The sequence below is a fragment of the Thermobia domestica genome, chromosome 6 (assembly GCF_964235325.1).
Source record: "Thermobia domestica chromosome 6, izTheDome1.hap1.1, whole genome shotgun sequence".
NCBI classification, from domain to species: Eukaryota; Metazoa; Arthropoda; class Insecta; order Zygentoma; family Lepismatidae; genus Thermobia; species Thermobia domestica.
The window spans coordinates 57378307-57398697 of record NC_137459.1 but is presented as its reverse complement, the minus strand read 5'-3'; the positions used below and the strand labels follow the sequence as shown (position 1 = coordinate 57398697).

General features: G+C 34.0%; 1 protein-coding gene and 1 long non-coding RNA gene across 5 annotated transcripts in view; one reads left to right on the top strand and one right to left on the bottom strand.

Annotated features, from left to right (window-relative positions):
• The window catches only part of LOC145688018 (uncharacterized), a 553165-nt gene that overhangs the window by 259410 nt on the left and 273364 nt on the right, over positions 1 to 20391 (top strand). The gene's annotated exons all lie outside the window — the stretch shown is intronic.
• The window catches only part of LOC145688020 (uncharacterized), a 149472-nt gene that overhangs the window by 75288 nt on the left and 53793 nt on the right, over positions 1 to 20391 (bottom strand). The window lies entirely within an intron of this gene.

Genomic DNA, 20391 nt, shown 5'->3' with positions numbered 1-20391 from the left:
GGCAAGCATAATCAAGGACAAATGAGCTTCATTGATTCGTGTATGATATACAATATTATCCTTCTGTTTGATTTTTTAGAGGAAAAATTAAATGAGGAACGAGAAAAATGTGAAATAATATGTGCCGCTAGATCTAAAGCTGTTTTCATAGGAAATTGAATACGTTGAGTAAATAGTACGAGTTCTTAAGACAGTCAACTTGTTACAAGATATTTAATCATTTTCAAACAAGTTATACAGGTGTTTGTTTATTTACCTGGGTATTTATGTATTATTATACAGTTTTTTTCAATTATAATACCTTTCTTGAATAGGCCGGACGATTTGAATATTGCAATTCAAATTATTAATGTTCTCCAAAAACAGAAACTTAAAAAAAAAATCTAGATGTTGTACTAACAAAACATTTTTTTCTTCATGTTTTATTGCTGTTATTTGTTTGTACCTATAGTTGCACCCTGCACAGTATGAGTTCAACAACGCTTTTGTCTATATACTTTGAAGGCACTATGTACTGAAACAACTATCTAAAGTACACAAATGTGTTAATATATGTAATAAACTAAATATTGAGCTACAAATTAATGAATTTAATTGTGTCTTTTGATGCATTGAAGCTCATATTTTTGTTACCACTTTTAACATAACTAAAATAAATTCTCAAATCGTTCGACAAGCTGTTCCTTGCTTAAACACCCAATTATGAATGAAACCATCCTTTATAGTTTCATTACCATGAAAGTTAAACAGTATGTCTATTTGAAATAAAAGTATAAAGCTTTAGAATTATTTTAAAGAAAATTACATTTTTCGGTTTTTCTTCCAAACAAACTGCTATTATAAGGATGAATGGTAACGGGAATAACACAAGACCAAACGCGACGAAACAAAATTTTGAGTGAAGAGATACAGTTAATTAAGTCATACTTTTCGACAAACTTAATTTGTCATTTGATTGCCAAATATATTTAATATTTCATATGACGCACTATACTTTGTTTTCTGGTAAAGAAAGTAGGCGGGACATATCTGAACTCTGAAAGCAGTGTAGGAATAATTTCCAGTCCTACCTGCTTGATTATGTTGCCACTGACAGCACCTTATATTGTAAATCGTAAAAAAAAAAAAAAAAAAATGTTTCTGATTCTTTGAAACGTTGTACTTGATCTTCTACATAATGTAAAAGAATGAAATTCCAAATTTTTAAGAGATCTGTTTGAAAAAAGGTCAATCCACTCACTTAACATAGCAGATGAACCTAGTAGGTCAGTAAATCAGAGCCAAGGTAGCCACTTTTTCATCGTGAAATTAGGGAGTTGAAGTAAAGGAATATATTAAAAATAAATATTAAAGGTACTACACATACAATAATTTAGTAATATTGACTAATTATGGCTTCTTTATGAGAAAAAAAATCTGAACATATGGTTTCGGCTATGTAAAGATAACTAAACATGCTCATTTGCTAGTTGAGTTGATTTTTAGTTTAACGTCCCCTTCAGCAGCGAGGCCCTATGAGACGGGACCTACTCATTAAGGTGGAGTCCGAACCACGTGAGCTCCCGCCGGAAACCGAACCCGAGTCTCCCACGCCAAATGAGAGTACGCTAACCGCTTAGCCACTAAGAAGCTCGCTAATTTGCTAAAATTGCAAATTCAATTTTGTTTCCCACTAGAGATTTACTTCATACCCTTTATAGTTTAAAATTAAAATATAATGTAATAAAATTTAAAATTAAAAAACGCACTGATATTGCCCTACATATTGTGAAGCACAAACACCAAAAAGATGGAGATTATTTATTTTTTTCTTTTTTATATACGAATTCTTAGGAGAAAATTGCATGTGTAACACTAAAGGAATCTGACATTTACTTGTTAACAAACAAACTTGAATTAAACAAATCACATATAAACTTCAACTATATTATATGGGAAGTATACAAAATATTTTATTATTTATCCAGCATAGCTTGAGAAAATAGTTAAGTTTAATCTAGTTATTGAATTCAGACAGAAGAGTAATGATCAATTAACCGCGTAGGTCGAGAACTGCGGTTTTCGAATACCAATAAAATGCATCCAAGCGCTTGGCGAGATTTAATTAGGAGAGCCTGAGTTTCGACAAATCTAATTTACAGAAACGGAAAATTCTACAAGTCTAATACAAAATGAGTTTGGTTCCAAGTTAAGTGCTGGTGCTTCACTTCAGAAGTTTAACCAACTGAAACAATATTTAGCATGTTGTATGAAGACCTTTTTGTGTTTATATAATGATGATAATATTCATTGAATTTCCACTGAATATATGAACTGTGAAACTATACTTCGCAAGTCTTGATTTTCAATTAGAAACAAACATTGAAACGCTTGACTTCGTATTGAAATAATACAAGATTCAGCTCTTATTAGAGAAATTAACTTTGCGAAAAGGAAGAATTAATATATTGTCAGGAAATAAATATGCACTCTCTAACTAAGTCTTGATTAAAGATGTTCCCTCTTGGCTATGTGGTTAGCGTACGCGTCTTCGGAACGAGAGACCCGGGTTTAATTCTCTTTGGGAGGATCATGCTAAACTGTAGTTCCACGTCTCACGTAGCTTCGCTACAAAAAGGGGCAGTAAGTTCTAATCAACCTAAAATCTACAGTTTAATGGATTCAAAGGTTCACCGCCGCAGAAGGCTAAAGTATAAATTTGTTCACACTACAGTATCCAATCTTCTATATGAATGAACTAAAATATGCATTTTATAAACTGAAAAAATCGCGAGAGCACATACTTTGCTTTATGTAAGATCAACCATTCACGAGATATGTGCTTTGCAAGGACTGTCAAAAAGTATAAATTTAAAATTGTAAATGAACTAGATAATGTTTTTAACGGACCTTGTTCTTTTTTATTATTTTACACTCATGTACATTATTTTTCTCTCAGAATTATCTATAATATTTAAGTATTTTCCATATATTATGGCAGATTTTACATCATCATCGTAGGTATTCTGCCATTATTGGCAAGTCACTTCCTGCAACTGAGAAGCGTCCATGCTCCACTGTCTTCCGTAAACCTCTTCGTCTTCGAGTACGATTTCTCCGTTTTGATATCGTCCATTAATTGTAGTCTTCTACGCCCTCTCCCTCTGTTTCCTGCCACAATACCTTCTATCACGTCACTCATGATACTGTAATGATATTGTGCAGTTTATTGAAAAAGAAACAAATTTTTCAACTAACCAATACATTTTAGTACTTGCTAATTTTTAATTTTTCCCGAAGGAAAGAAATGTAATAATATTGTGCAGTTTATTGAAAAAAGAAGAAAAAACATTTTTTTTTAAATCTAGGTACAAATTTCAAAATGTAGGACATGTTTACCTGTTGAGATCCTGTACTTAAAATGTTTATTTAAGAATAACAGGACAGTTTCCAATTCCAAAATAGTTTTAGATTAAGGAAAGATAGCAAAACTAAAAACATAAAGAGAAACAGGTACTGTCCTACAAATGGAGGATGTAAAAGTGAAAAGAGCCTATATAAATTTTTAAAAGAGGTATTGAAAAGGTTTTTTTTTTTTCGTTTTTTCAATAAACTGCACAATATCATTACATTTCTTTTCTTCGGGAAAAATTAAAAATTACCAAGTACTAAAATGTATTGATTAGTTGAAAAATTCGTTTTCTCCTTTTTTTTTTCAATAAACTGCACAATATCATTACAATACAGTTCCTTCTTAGTGAATGTCTCAACTAACTTCTCTTCCTCTTCTTAATAATATCTAAAAATTGTCCTTTTCTCCCCCACAATTTCTAATGCCCTCTCAATCGTTTTTCGCTCGAATTAGTTAATTCGTTCCATTCATATCCACACCCACATTTTGAAAGCTTCCAGTTGTTTCTCATCATTTGTAATGTTTCTCATCATTTGTAATACGTAATGTCCACATTTCTGATCCATACAGCACAATACTCCACACGAAGCATTTTATGAGTCATTTTGTCAACTCTTTATTCAAGGTCTCACAGAATAGTATTTTCTTCCTCCTAAAGGATTCTTTCGCCATTCCTATCCTTGCTTTGATATATATAATTCTTGATTAGGAAAACGTTGCATAGGATAGGATGGATCATAAGACAAGATATTGACATATTTACAAGAATAAAGGCATCACGTCGCAACAGGTTGTATAAGTTTAAGAGTTTAGAAAAAGAGAGGCAACTCTAAAAGTTAACATGCGCGAAAGTGTACTCGCGTTACTGAATATAATAGGAAGAATAAGATGAAGACATCCAAGAGACAAGGAACACATCGCTTGCTTAGAAAATACGATAGGGTAGTAGAGAGAACTGGTTGGATATCCTCTGTGTAAAAGAATTGATGGTGGGCCAAGGCTGGACACGGAAGGAAATAAGGAAATGTCAAGTAAAGTGAGAAATAACACTTCTCAGTGAATTATATCATTACAGGGATTCGATTACTTTTGATTCTGCGATATTGTACATACGAACAATTAGTTGGAATCGGAAAAAAATATCCACACTTTTGGCTAGTACTCAAGGAAAATGCCCTGTCAAAACGAAACTTATTATTTTATCTATATTTACCTATGTTATTCCTATAAACTCTATCTGAATTGGAGAATAAGATAATTGTAGCGTTTACACAAAAGATAATTCAGAAAATAGTTGTCATATTCCTTAAGCACAAATATTTATTTTTAATTTGTTTCTAAGAGCACAAAAAGAAAATACTAAAATCGTGATAAGATATTTCAAGCAATATGTTACAACTCTGATTAAGATACAATTCAGAAGGAAATTTGTCTCTCATCCTTTAGAAAATTTATTTCACTTTAAGCATAACTGGCATTCATCAATTCTAATTAACTGGATTCTATTAAACTAAGTAATTATATGAAAGAAAAAAGATAAGTTTATATTGTTGTAAAATCTCTACTCGTACAGAAAACATTGTAGTTATTATTGTTGTAGAAATAAACGTACACTTTAAATGAGCAAGTGACACACTCAAAAATATTAACTATAAATACAGAAACAGGGAATGAGAAAAATTGATTGATTTTGTAGTTACAGAGTTATGATATTCCAAATACTAATGATACTCTATGTTGTAGAGACAAGTTTGTAATAATAATAATAATAATAATAATAATAATAATAATAATAATAATAATAATAATAATAATAATAATAATAATAATAATAATAATATTTGAGATTTTCAGTCCCTTATCCTTAACGAATTTCACTATCATTCACAAGAATTGAAGAATTTTTACGAAATTTTTGGCGGAAATATTTTTCATTTGGAGGGATAGATTCACTCTGTGATTGTTGTCTGATTTTTAACCCAGGCAGTATAGATTGTGGAAAAGCCTCATAGGAAATATACTCTATCAAAATCAAATAATTTAATGAAGGCTATCGTGGAAGTATTTCCTAGATTTTGAAAGAGAGGTATAGGTTAAATTCACTCCTTTACTCTTTACTTGATTGGTCTTAAACCAAAGTAAGTAATATATTCAATATTCTCCAAAATTGATTTTTTTTTCAGAAGGAAGATATCATAGAACATATTTGTTGTAGTTGGGGAATATATGTTCTCTTTCGTTCTCTACTGATTTTAACTCTATACACTAAGAATCATTAGAAAAGTTAAAATGAAATATATGCCATATTGCTTTAATATTATTTAAAAAAAAACGAAAATTAACATGGAACATTCTCACGTAAAGCGAAAGAATAGTTTACCCTTTTATTCTTGACATATTGTAACCCCAAACAGTGTTAATGCTTAGAAATTCCAAAGAAAATGTATTTCGTATTGCATTCAAATGGAATATTTTTGGATCGAAAGATCCAATATATTTCAATCAAAAATTTTCTTGAACGCCTAATATCTGGGGAACTACACATAGTGCAGCCAAACGAAAAATATCACTTAACTCAGTATGATGTGCTTATTCCGTAGAAAATACGAAAACTCGATTTAGGGACCGTTTAAAAATTGTGTGGCCCTCGAACCAAAATCAAATAATTGACCAAGATCGCAATCTTTTGATCCATATTTTTGTCATTCCTAAAATTATTGTTGGTGAAAGTTATTAAGGAAAATTATTTGTTAAAAGTTTGGAAAATTAATATATACTATTTACTTGATTATTATTGTCCAGTTCCAATAGTAATTAGAGGAAACGGTTGGGATTCTCTAATAAAAGTATATACCATGTTTTATCACAATTGTATAATTTTTTACTTACTTTATATTGGAAAATTGTTTTTTTATGTATATATGCAGATTTACAACATGAGATGGATTTTGCTCCCTTTCACTTCCTTATTGTCTATAGATTTCAAGTCTAACAATAGAATTATTTTTGCACCTTGAAGAAAGATAATATATTGTATATCAAATTTCACTAAAATTGATTAAGTCCTATAAGAGTTACCGTCGAACAAAAGGACGGACAGAAAACATACAAAATGCCAGTTGAATCGAATGGTACAAGCTCGCTACGCTTGCTTCAATTATTATACTTTGAATGAATCATGCAACAGCTATTATGGCTTGTGGAAAAAGACTGGACATACGATCTTTAAGCCACTATATCCAAGAGAAACCACTCAAGACTCGAACTAAGATTAACTTCCGATTGTAGTATCACATTAAGATCTGTTACCTACTTCATAAGAAGAGCTCGTGTAACTTCGGCATGAATTCTCCATCACCAATAAGTAATTTCAACAGGATGCTCTCACCTCTAACCAGCACATGTCCCTGTTAGCTTTCAGTACCCTGGGACTTAAATAACTTCCTCGGATTTCATTACAGCATTTCTTTGTGCAGATGCTCGCTCTCAGATGTAACTATGTAACTATTGCGAGATTACGTACTTTACATTATTAATGTAGTGGATAACTAACAGTTAATGAAAAGTTAACATTCCTTTGTCTCTCTTGTTTCAATACTGCCGCAATTGTAATTTTGTCTCGATCCCTTGTGACAAGGAGAAAATACACCTTCAAATGAATTAATCTTCTACCCGTTTTGTGAATTAAGGATACTGAATTCTATAGTAATGTTGGCATTTGAATAGTTAGAAGAAGCTGCTTAGTAACATTTTGCAAATTTTGCAAGAAAGACTATTATGGATTGCGATTACCAGGTTATTTCAATTGTATCGATGTCTTATTCTTCAATTATCGCAGGAGTTATCAGGTTATTTGCTAGTATTTTTTATTGTTTGCTAGACTTCAGTAAATTCCGTATATTTTAAACAAAACACGAATACAGAATAAAAGTTTATATGCTTTTCCCGTGAACCACTCACATATGTAGTATTTGAAATATATTTAAAATCAAACTCTTTATTTCCGGGTTCAGTAATACGTTTGGCTTAAGTAAATTAACTAAACATTCAGTAAAATCGTTTCATATAAAATGTGAAAATAAATTAATATATACTAAATTAAAATAAAAACTAAGCCCCGAAGAATTTATCCTGACCCAACAGGAATTCTTGACTGGTGATTTTAATCATCATAACGTGGACCAATGTCCCTTTTTGTTTTCTTGTTAACGGCTCCCCATTTACCTTCACTATACTGAGTGAACGCCGCAATGACAACGCCTTCTAGTTTTTCCTACCGGTTACCCATTTATGTAATAGTCAAACCCTGTATTACTATACTTCGGCACGGAAATACGTTGAGTTGAGTTGATTTTAGTTTCGCATCCCTTTCAGCAGCGAGGCTATATGAGACGTGGACCTACTGATTAACGTGGAATTTAAACCACATGAGCTCCCGCCAGGCACGGAAATACGGAAGCAGATGGACTGATAACTCTATTAGAAATTTGTAAATAATGTTTTGGTACCACTTTGTTGCTACATAATAGTTGATGCCTCAGAAATTAAGTATGATATTCGTTAATTGATGTATTTATTTCATCTAAAGGTTGTTCACTGTTACTTTATCTTTATTTCATAATTCTGGGAGTATATAATTAGGGTTACCAACCATACCTTCTTTGTCCAGATTGATCTTTCCTTTTGAAAATTTTCCCCGCTCCTAAATATTCCAGACGTACACTCATGTCCAAAATTATTGTCGCATGTCTATAAATATGTTGTTGTAGGAATATAATTTGATAACGAATTCGCACGGTATTTTTTATAATGTTAGTATGTGTATAATCAGCAAAGACATGTATATGGTAAATTTCATATCAAAAATGCAGCAAATAAGAACAATAAAACGAAAATAAAACTTTCTTGTTCATTTAGTAACATTTTGTTTTATTCATTTTAATTTTCGTATTTACAATACTTTTCCTATGAAATTTACCACAAATATACATTTTCCGATTATACACATAGTATCAACATTAAAAGTACCCTGAAAAATCATTATCAAATTATATTCTTACAAGAAGACAGTTATAGATATGCGACAATCATTTTGGACATGAGTGTACCTAGGAGATCAAAAACAGTTCTCATCAGCATCGACGATCTACTGCCAACGTTCTGGCAGATCATGGATTCCATCGCGGTAAAACTTGGTGGGCCGTGAAATGAAGAAGGTATCAAGTGCATTTTGCACCTTTACTAGGGATTTGAACTGGCATCTTCTAAAGTGATTGTCCAAGGAGTGGAACAGGTGATAATCGGACGATGCAATGTCCGGGAAGTAGAGGGGATGCAATAGTGTTTCCCATCCAAGGCGTGGAATGGTGTCCCGGGTAATTCTAACCACGTGGAGTTTAGCGTTGTCCTGTAAGAGAAAGACTCCTTTGCGATTCAGAAGTGCTGGCTACAGAGTTTTGGCGCGGCTCCACGGCTCACCTACTGACAGTACACAGTTGTATTGATGTCCTGACCAGCTGGTAGTAATTCCCGATGCACGATTCCTCGAGCATTCCACTAAACACACAAGAGGACATTCTTCTGGTGCAGAGAATGGTTCCTGCTGTTTTGGAACCGGATCATGGAATGCTAACCAATGACGACGGTGCCGTGGAGCTTCGTACAGGACACACTTCTCATTACATACCCACAACCTACCTCAAACGAGACAGCAAATATATATATCAGGTGGCTGCTCGCGTCACCTTCTGCCCCGGAGTCAAATCGTGTGGAACCCATCGACCCAACTTGTTGTGCCTTCCAAGTTGATGGAGGTGCTGTCGAGTGGGTTCTTCACTTACACTCTCCCAGTTCTTCACATGTCTGGACACTCTTCGCCTCAATTGCTGCCTGAAGATATTCATTTTGTACATATGTTGGTCTTCTGGCACGTGGTGCGTCTTCGAGTGTTTCGTCACTATCCTTAAACTTGTTAAACCACCGCTGCACTGTCCGAGTAGTCACGACACCCTCACCAAAGTAATGGCATATCTTACGCCCAGCTGCAGCGGCGTTTGACCCCAGTTTGAATTCGCACAGCATACACGCCCTTATGACGCTCTGTGGAGGTCCCGTTTTCACTCTGTCCTTACGCAAGTATTGAACTGCCACAACCAGGTAGTATGTTGGATATACCCATACCAACTACTGACCTTTGTCTTATCTCCATTCGCATTCAACTCACAGTGTGAGGGCCAATTGAACACAATCCTCCACAAAAATCGACAGAACTTTCTTGGTTACCTTTATATATTCATTAATAATATAAAAATTTTACTGTTTCATGCTCTTGAACACAGCAGAAACATTTATCTAATCACTATGATATTAGGGATGTAGGTTCAGTTTGTAAAGGCTGAAAATTAAACTTCACAAAATATTATTAAGGAATAATGCAATATTTGAAAAAGAAAAACTATTTCAGCAAGTCGTCATGTGCAAAATAAAAAGAAGTGACTTTTAAGTCATTCCTTTCCAACAAATATGGTTTTCTATTTCGCCTAATGCTTACCTAATAAAGGGAATTCTAAGTATTATTTGGTTCATTTATTCATTCTTCAAGACAAAGCTTCGTTGCTGCAAAAATGAATTTCCTTCTCATTTCATTATATGCATTAACTACGCCCCATTTCGCCTTTTAAAATATTTTGCATGAAGACATCGTGCCGGTGTAGATGTTCAGTGCAATTTTCTGTTCTTTTCCTAATTATCTTTGTTAATTCATTTTAAACATAGGTCATATCCAAATTTGAATATACGAAAATATTATATGGTACTAAGCCGGTTAAACCAAGTCCATAATAAAGCTGCTATTTATTTAATTAGAGTTTTGAAACAATGGCCCTTAACAAAGAATAACACTACCTGAAGTATTGTTTTTATAGTAAATATTTAATACTAAAACAGGCAACAAGGAATCACTTTTGAGATTTCAAACAAATATGGTAAATAATAAAATATAGATCAATGATTAGAGACTATTATTATTGCTACTCAGAACTAGGGATAAATATATAGTTTTTTTTAAATACCATCGTGGAAGATGAGTGTAACGTTATGTTATTTACAATAAGAACATTTGTTGTTATAATAGCCTATTTATCGACAAAGTAGAAAGTTCGAAATTACATGCTAATGACACGGATTGAGTGGTTATGTGAAAACTATTTTTTTTTCCAAGATTGCAATGTCTCATAAATTGAACCCATTGTACCAAAATATTAGCACTCGAAAGCCACTAGGTTATGACTTATGGAATTTTCTGCATGCTGTGAAAATTACTCAGAAGTAGTGAATAAATTCATGCAACAAACGTACTTTATATCCACAGTATTAAGAACGAATTTCGTTAAGATCTTGTAGTAAGCCCAAATAAGCAAGTTGCTTTGGTTGTTTTGTTGTTTTGCACCCATAAAACTCGTGGTAACCTATAATTTGTACCAGCACACATTATTTTGCATACGGTAACAGCATTGGAGAGAAACATTTGCAATGTTTTCTGCAAAGATGTAAATTCTCACCTGGCTTCTAATTAGCAAACAGTTACTTCACTTTAAATCACTTGAAAACGTATTTTTTTTAAAAGGCATTTTTTCTCCCTTCCTCTCCGAATCAAATGCATCAACCGATTTCTCTTTCTGAACTGTCTTGATGGAAGACAGTTGTGCAGGTTTGTTCATGAGATTTTGGTTTCGTGGGTTTATTCGTCTCTTTCATCCATTCCTTAGTGTACGCTAATAAATAAGGATTCTGGCAAGAGTCCGCGGGAAGAAGTAATTGCTTGGTCGAGCACGGCACCAACTTACGTCAGACAAGAACGACGAAGGCAAGAGAGAGAGAGAGGGAGGGAAAGATGAACTTGCTGGAAATTAAAGTGAAGAGATCAGAGTAAGCCTGCGGCTAAGCTTGCCCAGGCAATTTGAAAAATTAAAGAAAATTTCAACTCTAAAGCATTCCAGAGTTTGCAATATTACTTTATATAATTTGTGCTCGATTTGTTTGTTTCAGGCGATGCGATTATGTAGATGAAAAACATTACAAAAGAAGAAGATTGAAGAGAATAATGAAAAGATTTACATGAAATTAAATTTGGCAGGCTAAAAATATTTAAGCCGCTCTTTCAAGAGTAATCTTTAAAAATGATTATGATTCATGATTGTGTGTTAATGCTGACTAGTCTAAACTAACTTATTTAATAGGGTGTCATTACATCATTTCAAACTATTTTTTTTAAAATATAAACTAAAAACATGATAAAATTGCATTGAACGTGAAGACGCCACTATCAAATTCAAGCAGTTCCAAAATTATTCATAATGGTATCCAGACGAACCAACCAGTTCCAAATCGTCAAATTTAGCATGAATTGAATCATTAATTTTGAAGAAAGGATATGTCTCATCTATGTTTAAATTACACATGTCCCTTATAACAATGATCTATTCAATTTTGATTCTTACAAAAGGGTACCGTCCGACCTGAAATAACGTTGGTTTGTGCTTTCCCACTAAGTTTTTATTGTTTGTTTGTTTTTGTAGTTATCTTGTAGAAATATGAGAACGGTTATCTAAATTAAGATTTGCAGAGCATAGTGTTTATCTATTCAATTGGATGCCATAAAATCACATCGAGATAAGTTATTAACATAATATGTCTGGAAACTTCATTAAAACAAGTTTTAAAACAAAATTTATTTTCAAGTTTTGTTTTCTATTAGATCAGCTCATAACAAACATACTGCTCACTTCTGAAGTCCATAACAGCATATTTGATTCTAAGTATGAACAGTTTCTAAAGCGTGGGGGCGCGGTGGCTCAGTGGTAGAGCGTTCTTCTCCGTTGCTTGGGGTCCCTCGTTCGATCCCAGCTCGCGCCGTGTGGACTTTGTGGTGGACAAACATTGTGTTCGTTGGTTTCCTCGGGGCTCTCCCGTTTCCGCCTACTTTCTTCATTCCACTATTTCTCTCATCATCACCGTCTCCTTTAGCCTAACCGGTATAATGTAGGACGTAAAACTTAAAGATTTTTTTCAGTTTCTATAGCCCATCGTTTTCTCTCACTCTTCAGTCATTTAATTAATAATTTCAATATTGTTCACTTGTAATTGTCAATCGTCTTTTTTTTTAGTTTACAAACGATTCAAACGGATGATTTTAAAATTAACCTGAGTTACAAACAGTGGTGACAATTGTTTGCATATAAAAATAACCAATACCGTTACGAAGGTTGTTATTTTTAATATGCCAAACGTATATTTAGCACCATAGCGCATATAGCATATAAATATAACACTTATAGCGTATAAATTTAACATGTACGTAACTGCATTCGAAGTTTTTTCCCTCAGAACTTATAGAATACAACAATAGCACAACGTTAACATTGTCAAAATTGGATTGTTTTCGAAATCAGTTTTTCACATATGAGCGACTAGGCTCGGTGAAAAATGATAAGAGACATTGTCATAAACTGGAACGAATAAACTGGAAAATGAAGTTCAACATTCTCATGCAGTTCTATGCAATGACATATACCAAACAAACAAAGGGTTAAACTATCGATTTAATTCTGCCTTAAAATAGAGGTAGGTTCACTATTTACCTTATATCTATTCACTACTCTTAAATTCCGATATTAATTGGGAGAATGAAATTACTTGAATCCTAGCTTATGTGCTCCTATCAGAAACATACTGTGGAAATTATGTATATTATATGCAATTACGATAAAGCTCAACGTAACTATCTATCTCTGCAAAGGATCTGGCTTTGTGAAACTGTAATAAGTCAAAGTAATTTAGACATGTATAAGAGAAATATTAATTGGCGTTTGTAAGTGAAAATCCTTTTAATGAGGACATAGTCACTCAGTTCTTGTATATATTATTGCCAATCCAAATTCTACCTCGTTTTTAATCGTCTCGTACATTACAATGTAAGAACTCCATGGAAAAGGAACTGGCCACCTTCCTTCTACTCGACTGGCTTAGCGAAACCATTAGTCATGTTATAAAAAAAGTAGAATCGAATCTGCATTTATCAGAACAATCAGATTATAGATGCAACAATCATCTATGGCAATATACAATATGAGGATAAGTTTAACCTTTCAAATCAAAATGCACTTGTTGAGTACTAAAACCCAACACAGTGTGATTCTTCTATTGGAGGGCATTGTTTAAAATCATTTTTAAAATCTGTCATAAGCCTTTAAAGTGAGATTTCCAACGAGATCAAATATGCAACATTTGTATCACGTTTGCCCTCCCCTTTGCGTGCACTTTTAGTGCATGAGGTCTCGGGTTGGTGGGTTCCCCCGCGAGAAGTATTGAAAAATTTCAACGTATCACGGTGGTTAAAGATTCTGCCTTATACTGAAGGTCCACATCTCATATAGTCTCGGTGCCAAAAAGGGACAATACATTTCAATAAACCAACAAACTTTGCACCATGTTCCAAAGTTCTCTTAAATTGTTTATTGGTGGCGCAACAAAACAGTGAACAGCATATGTTAGTTAATGTTAAATAAATCCGTTAGTTTGTGTATTTTACGTAAAATTTTGTGCATAAACTAACCGATCATTCAATTATGACTACGGTACTCTTCGTAATAGGGGATTGTCCTTTGTTGCCAAGTAAGCTTCGTAACGATGGAGCGCTCATTCCGGTACAGTGACGCTTTCTTTACGTCCCCGCGTTCATTGCCGGTAAACGTATAATAAATGCAAAATTTACTATGAAAATCCCTCCAACTACAAGTTTAAAATATCCTTCTTGCTTTCACGATATCCTATGTGCTTCAGTCGAAGACAAACAGAAACTATTAAGGTTTGCAATTTTTGCGAAATCTGGTATAGGGAATGACGTCCTTGAAACTGTAAGCAGACAACATAAACTTTATCCCTTACGTCAACACAAAATTATGCGTATTTAATATGTTTTATCATCTCTAGTAGTTACATTTACTCAGTACCTGTTTTAAAATATGTAAAGGAAAAGCGTTACTGCATAAGCGAGCCTCTTCAAAATTCAACGTTAATTCTGATATATTATTCAGAAAATAAGTGAGGAAAGAGTTCAGAGCAGTGGGTCTCAACCTAATTTCTATCACGACTCCATTTTATCAATCCTCTTGCCAACGACCTCCTTATAATTTCTGGTTTATAATAAGCTTGTGTGGAGTTTTTAATATACATATTGCAGAGATCTCACGATATCCATCTATTTTTATAATAGTAGAATCCATTTCTTGTATATAGTGGATACAGTAACTTCCCTAAATGCGAATGGATTAAAACCAAATATGGTCAGTTCATTCATATTACAAATATCGAATCAGATCCGTCATTCAGTTTCAAAATGGAGGCCGTTTGAAAATTTTCAAACTTCATAACTCCCTTAATTTGGATCATAAGATAAAATATAAAATGATTTCTAATTTTGGTTAAAATACTTGGACAATTGTGAAAAACGTTATTGAATATTTTAAATGGCTTGATAATGTGCGTTATGAGGACTGAACCGGACATTACCGCACTAGTGAAATCACATCATGTTCAGGTATCTCACTAGCTTTCAATTTTAATTGTATTTCAATATGTAAGATTTGTTGCATTTATATTTTTCTGGTATTTCAATATGCAGTTCTCATTAGTTTCATATCGTACCTCTTTCATTTAAATTGATTTTTAAACAACTCTGCATCTGTTGAAAATGTTTAGTAGACCTATTTTTTGTTGCTCTTTTAACAGTATGTATAAAAATAAAAATATGCCTATCAGAACAAAATTGAAAATAATATTTAAAAATATTTTCCGGTATTAGATTCTAATTAATCTCTTCCGCTTATCTTAGTGACCCCCAGGTTGTGAAACTCTGGTATTGAGTATACAAGGGCTATGTCAAGAGTATGTTGTGAGAGGAACCCTAGCAAAAATATCTCAAATTTACGCTATATAAAACTGCATTCTAAGAAAGTTTTAAGTTATTTTTTTTATTTTTTAAAATAAGTAAGGTACATCCCTTCAGAATTTATTTTCTCTGTTCGGCGTTGATAGCTTCAGGCAAAATCGTTAATTTGCAGTACAGTGTGTCTATGAAAGAACTCCAGGGTTTTGAGGCAAAATATTTTAATTAAGTGAAAAACGTACATACATGTGTTATACATGATTGGAAAGCTTACATTTTCAAGTTTTGTTTTTAACAATTTAATAAAGTTCAATATGAGCCCCGCCGGGGTTTTGAGGCAAAATGAGTAAAAGGCATACATTTGCGTGTGCGTGAGACACTGCACGCTCGGCTCGGCAACAGATGGATTGTAAGGGAGGGACCTATTTCATGGCCTAAAAGGAGCCCTGATATGACTCCGTTGGACTTTTTCTTCTGGGGGCATATCAAGAATCTTGTGTATGCGGAGAAAATTCGTAATGTTCGCCATCTCACGGAACGAATACTGATTCACTGACTACCGCAGCCGCTACGTCGTCTCAAGGTCAACGCTCCACAGCGCTGCCACCTGTTGATAAAAACACTTCCAATTAGTATGACTAAAACTTTTTGAGCTAGTCGTTTCAGAGAAATTAACTAAATTTTGCTCTCTTTTATCGTTAATAAGATATGAATTTTTAAAACCCCGGAGTTCTTTTATAAACACCCCGTATTTGTGCATGCGTTATATAAAATATCAAAATATAATATGTAGGCTATCGAGTAATACTATTGCATTGTAAACATTTTATCAAACATAAACACGTCCAGATTTTTAGGACCTGCTAATGTTCCCGTAGCCCATATTTACGAGCCTAAGTAGTCAGTCGGCGATGAAGTTAGCGCAAATGCGTTAACACCAAGATTGTCTATATGTACGCTATCTTAATTCATATATGTACGCTATCTTTTTTAAAAAAATGACGTAAAATAAAGCATGAGCTGTAGGATAAAATTTATATGGAACGTACTGATATAAAGTGTAAATATCTTATATTGCAAAGCAAGCTATATTTAGAATTTTGATTGCTATTTTTGTGTTGACCTTCGTTAAATGGAATAGAACTACCCTTTATTTCAGTAAAAAAAAAGTTTCGGATTTCAGAAGACTTAGAGATAACAGCAACATAATTTATTTACGGGAACTCTTAACAATTTTCATTAAATGTGATGAAATTGTGAATTTCTGTTGCAAGAGAGCAATTAATGTAGCAGATCAGAAGGTTGGGAAAATTCATTAGCGTGAGGTATAACTATTTCCATTAAATTGATTAAATCATTTTTTTCTTTTTGTAAGAAAACGATTCAGGGAGCTGTGCAAATTATATAAACATTTCTATGCAGAGTAACTTCATGAACTTCAGTATCTTCAGACCCTTCACCGAAAAAACTTAGTGTTAGTTTTACATATAGCTGGTCTGTATATTCAGAGTATCGTAGACTTAATCACATTCTGTCGCTTCGTCTCATGTAATGCAAAACAGTCGAAATATGGCAGTTAAAAAGAGTAAAACGATAATGCAAGAAACGATATATTCTCGCTTAGTGCAAAAGAGGAACACGAAAGCTATAGAATTTTAAACAGGAACGATGTAAGAATACTGGCAATTTAACACACAAAAAAGGAAGAAAGAGAAACAAATTGAGAGAATTTTTCTTTTGATTCAATTGTTAGAAGCACGCTTATTCAATTTTTACTAAACTTCTCCCACATATTTCACTATTACACTAATTAGAACATGTGATTGGGACAGTCTGTGAACCGAAATAGAAACTCTCTGCTTGCTGAGCTGTGGCTGAGCCGAACCAAGCAGAGCCTGTTCCCGATTAAGTTGGACCATTAAATACAGCTATCTTTAATTTTTATATGTTGGGCTACTTGCTCAACAAATTTGATTTGGATCCGGCCAGTAGTTACTGAGAAATAGAGTACCCACAGAATTTCGTTCAGATCAAACTAGTAGAATCAAGAAATAAAGTAAAACACACACTCTCACACACACTTACACACACCTGGAATGAAACTCTAAGCTCCCGTATGCTTAGGCGAGGAGCTAATAATTATCCTAAAATAAAGATTATAAGGTATGTCTAATTTCGCATCATCCTCAATTAGCCAAGAGAATAAAGATTTTTTTCTCGGGAAAAGATAGTGACAAGCTGAAATTCTGCTAGTTGTTAGAGCTCAACTAGAGATGTACTTTCCTGAAAGTTCCCACTCCTCCCTCTGGTGCTTTCCCCTCTGCCCCCTTTAACATTCAATTTGCAAGCGTTTCGATTATCCCTCGTATCTGTTTATTATTAACCTTGTCTCTAAAATTATTTTACAGTACATTTTTTCCCTTGAGTTACAAAATGACAAAATATGTCTCTTGATATTTTCCTGTAGGGTTGTTTGGGTTTAAAAACATTACGATGCATTTCATAGAAGGCCTATTTATATAGGAATAGAAAACCCATGAGTTCATATGGCAAAGCCTGGGAAAGAACCACGGGCCTTTGGAACCAGAGGTGAGTTATTTACAACAGAGTCATCGTGCCCCTACTTCCGAAGGCAAATAGTTACAAAAGAAGTAAAGAGGAGGACAGAAAATAGGGAATAGGAAGAGTAAAGAAAGGAAAAAAGAAGAAATGAGAGAGAGAGATTTCAGAGTAAGAAACTCCCTATATTATTATATTTTTTCCTCTAAAATATCCAAAAATCGGTTTTCAAGCAAAACGTCCTACTCGATTGAGTGAATCTGATACATGGTACCTTCATATAAATCAGCGTTTCCCAACCGGTGTGCCGCGGCACACTGGTGTGCCGCGAATGAGCCGCTGGTGTGCCGCGAGGAGATCGAAACAAGATTATTAATTTTATAGCAATCAAATTGCAAGACATTGAAAAAATGTACATATACTTGTATTTCACATCACTATGAACTTCTACTATAAATCTACAATTTTAAGTTTTATGCTGTGTTACTTTTCTGTACATTTTTAATATTGAAAAAAGTATTTGTTATCATTGTTATGACCATTGTATATAATTCAATCCTTTTGTAAAGCAAACATGCATACAAACTACCTACATTTGTGTTTTAAAACTAAAAGAGATTTGTTTGTTCGTTCGTTATTTAGTAATCTTCCTTCTTAGAGAAAGGTTGGATACAGTTTTCGAAATAGAAAGTGTATTTTTAAAAACCTGAGTCCTTTTGATTTCATTGCAATTGTTTTCTATTTTTAAATTAGAATGAAAAATAAGCATGACAATTTACCATGGAGTAAAAAACAATGATAGAGCTTTCTGCTCTGTGAAAACAATATAAGTAATCACAGAAAAAATACCACTGTATTTTATATTTACAAATAATAATAATAATAATAATAATAATAATAATAATAATAATAATAATAATAATAATATGAGTGTGCCGCGAGAATTCAAATTACACCTGCAGTGTGCCGCAAGTTGAGAAACGTTGGGAAACGCTGATATAAATAGTCTAATTTAAAGTATAAATACAGGTTCTGTACAGAAAGTAATGAGACCATTTTTTTCTGGCATGACTATATGTCGCAGCGAGCTGGTTTCAGGCATGATCGGTGAAGAGAAAACTAAGCTTCAGAACGTACCTAGTGTCACTCGCCTATTAGTTACGTTGTGGTTCGTATCGTTGTTCAAGTGGACCCTTGTCTATAGGCTAGGTCGAAGCTTAAAAATGCAACGTTCCGCCGAACAGCGCTAGGGTATTAAATATTAAATATTTTGCATGGTACTCGGAAAATCGTCTACAGGGATGTTGGCAATAATCCAGTAAGTGTTCGGTAGTGAAATTCTATCAAAAGCTGCTGATTTGAGTTGGAACAGGTGTTTCAAGGATGGTCAGGAAAGTGTGGAAGACGAGCCCCGTGCAGAACGACCGTCCACTAGCAGAACTAAATACAATATACAACGTGCATGACGTGTTGAGCTTATGATCGCAGACCGCGTAGAAATTGATAAAATGATTGTGCACACAAACGTTACCGAGATTGTGCTGATAAGAGAAATCTCTGCAGGGTTCGTCTCGAACGTTTTGACAGGATACCTAAGGCAAAACCGTGTGCTTCTTTCGAATATTTTTTTGTAGCGCGTTCAGACCCCAAGTTGTGAAAAGTTTGTTAACCGGCGACGGAATGTGGGTGTTTGAATACGACCCAGAGACGAAACTCTAAAGTGTCGAATGCAAACACGAGCATCCGCTCGCTAAAAGAGCCTCGAATAAGCAGGTCGAAGGGCAAGGTCGTGCTCATGGTCTTTTCTGACGTCAAGGGTGTGATCCGCGATGAATTTGTACCTGATGGATAGACCGTCATGGTGCTTTCTACGTGTAACTGCTGAAATAATTGAAGGGAAGGGTCAATCGAGTGAAGCCCGACGTTGCCGCCAATCGTAAGCTGCATCATGACAATACACCAAGCTCACTTGCTATGTGGTCTACGACTACCTAGTCCGGAACAGCATCGCAACACTTCCCAAGCATCGCAACTGTCACGATCTAACCCCGGCAGACTTTTTCCTGTTCACCCGAGTGAAGACAGTCCTCAAAGGACACCGCCACGGGACCGAAGCAGATGTCAAAGCGGCTTGTTCGCGATGCTTGAAGAACATTCCAGAAAACAACTTCCAGGGTGCCTTCCAGGCGTGGAAGACCCGTTGGCAGAACTGTGTCGACGCCTAAAGGTCCTAGTTTGAAGCATTTTAATGATTTGTAGCAATATCCTCAATACATTTTTCTACTATTCCTATTACTTTTTATGCAAACCTTATATCTATTTCCATATGGTCTAACAAATGGACTGTTTTCAATAACACAGATTTGCTAACAGAGATAAGAATATATAACCTAATTGTAAGATTTAATTGAAATCTAAAAGATATATACAAAAGATTCTCTAAATGATAGTTCAGTGAAATTGTCGATTAACTTTCTTATCATGAATTATCCTCATG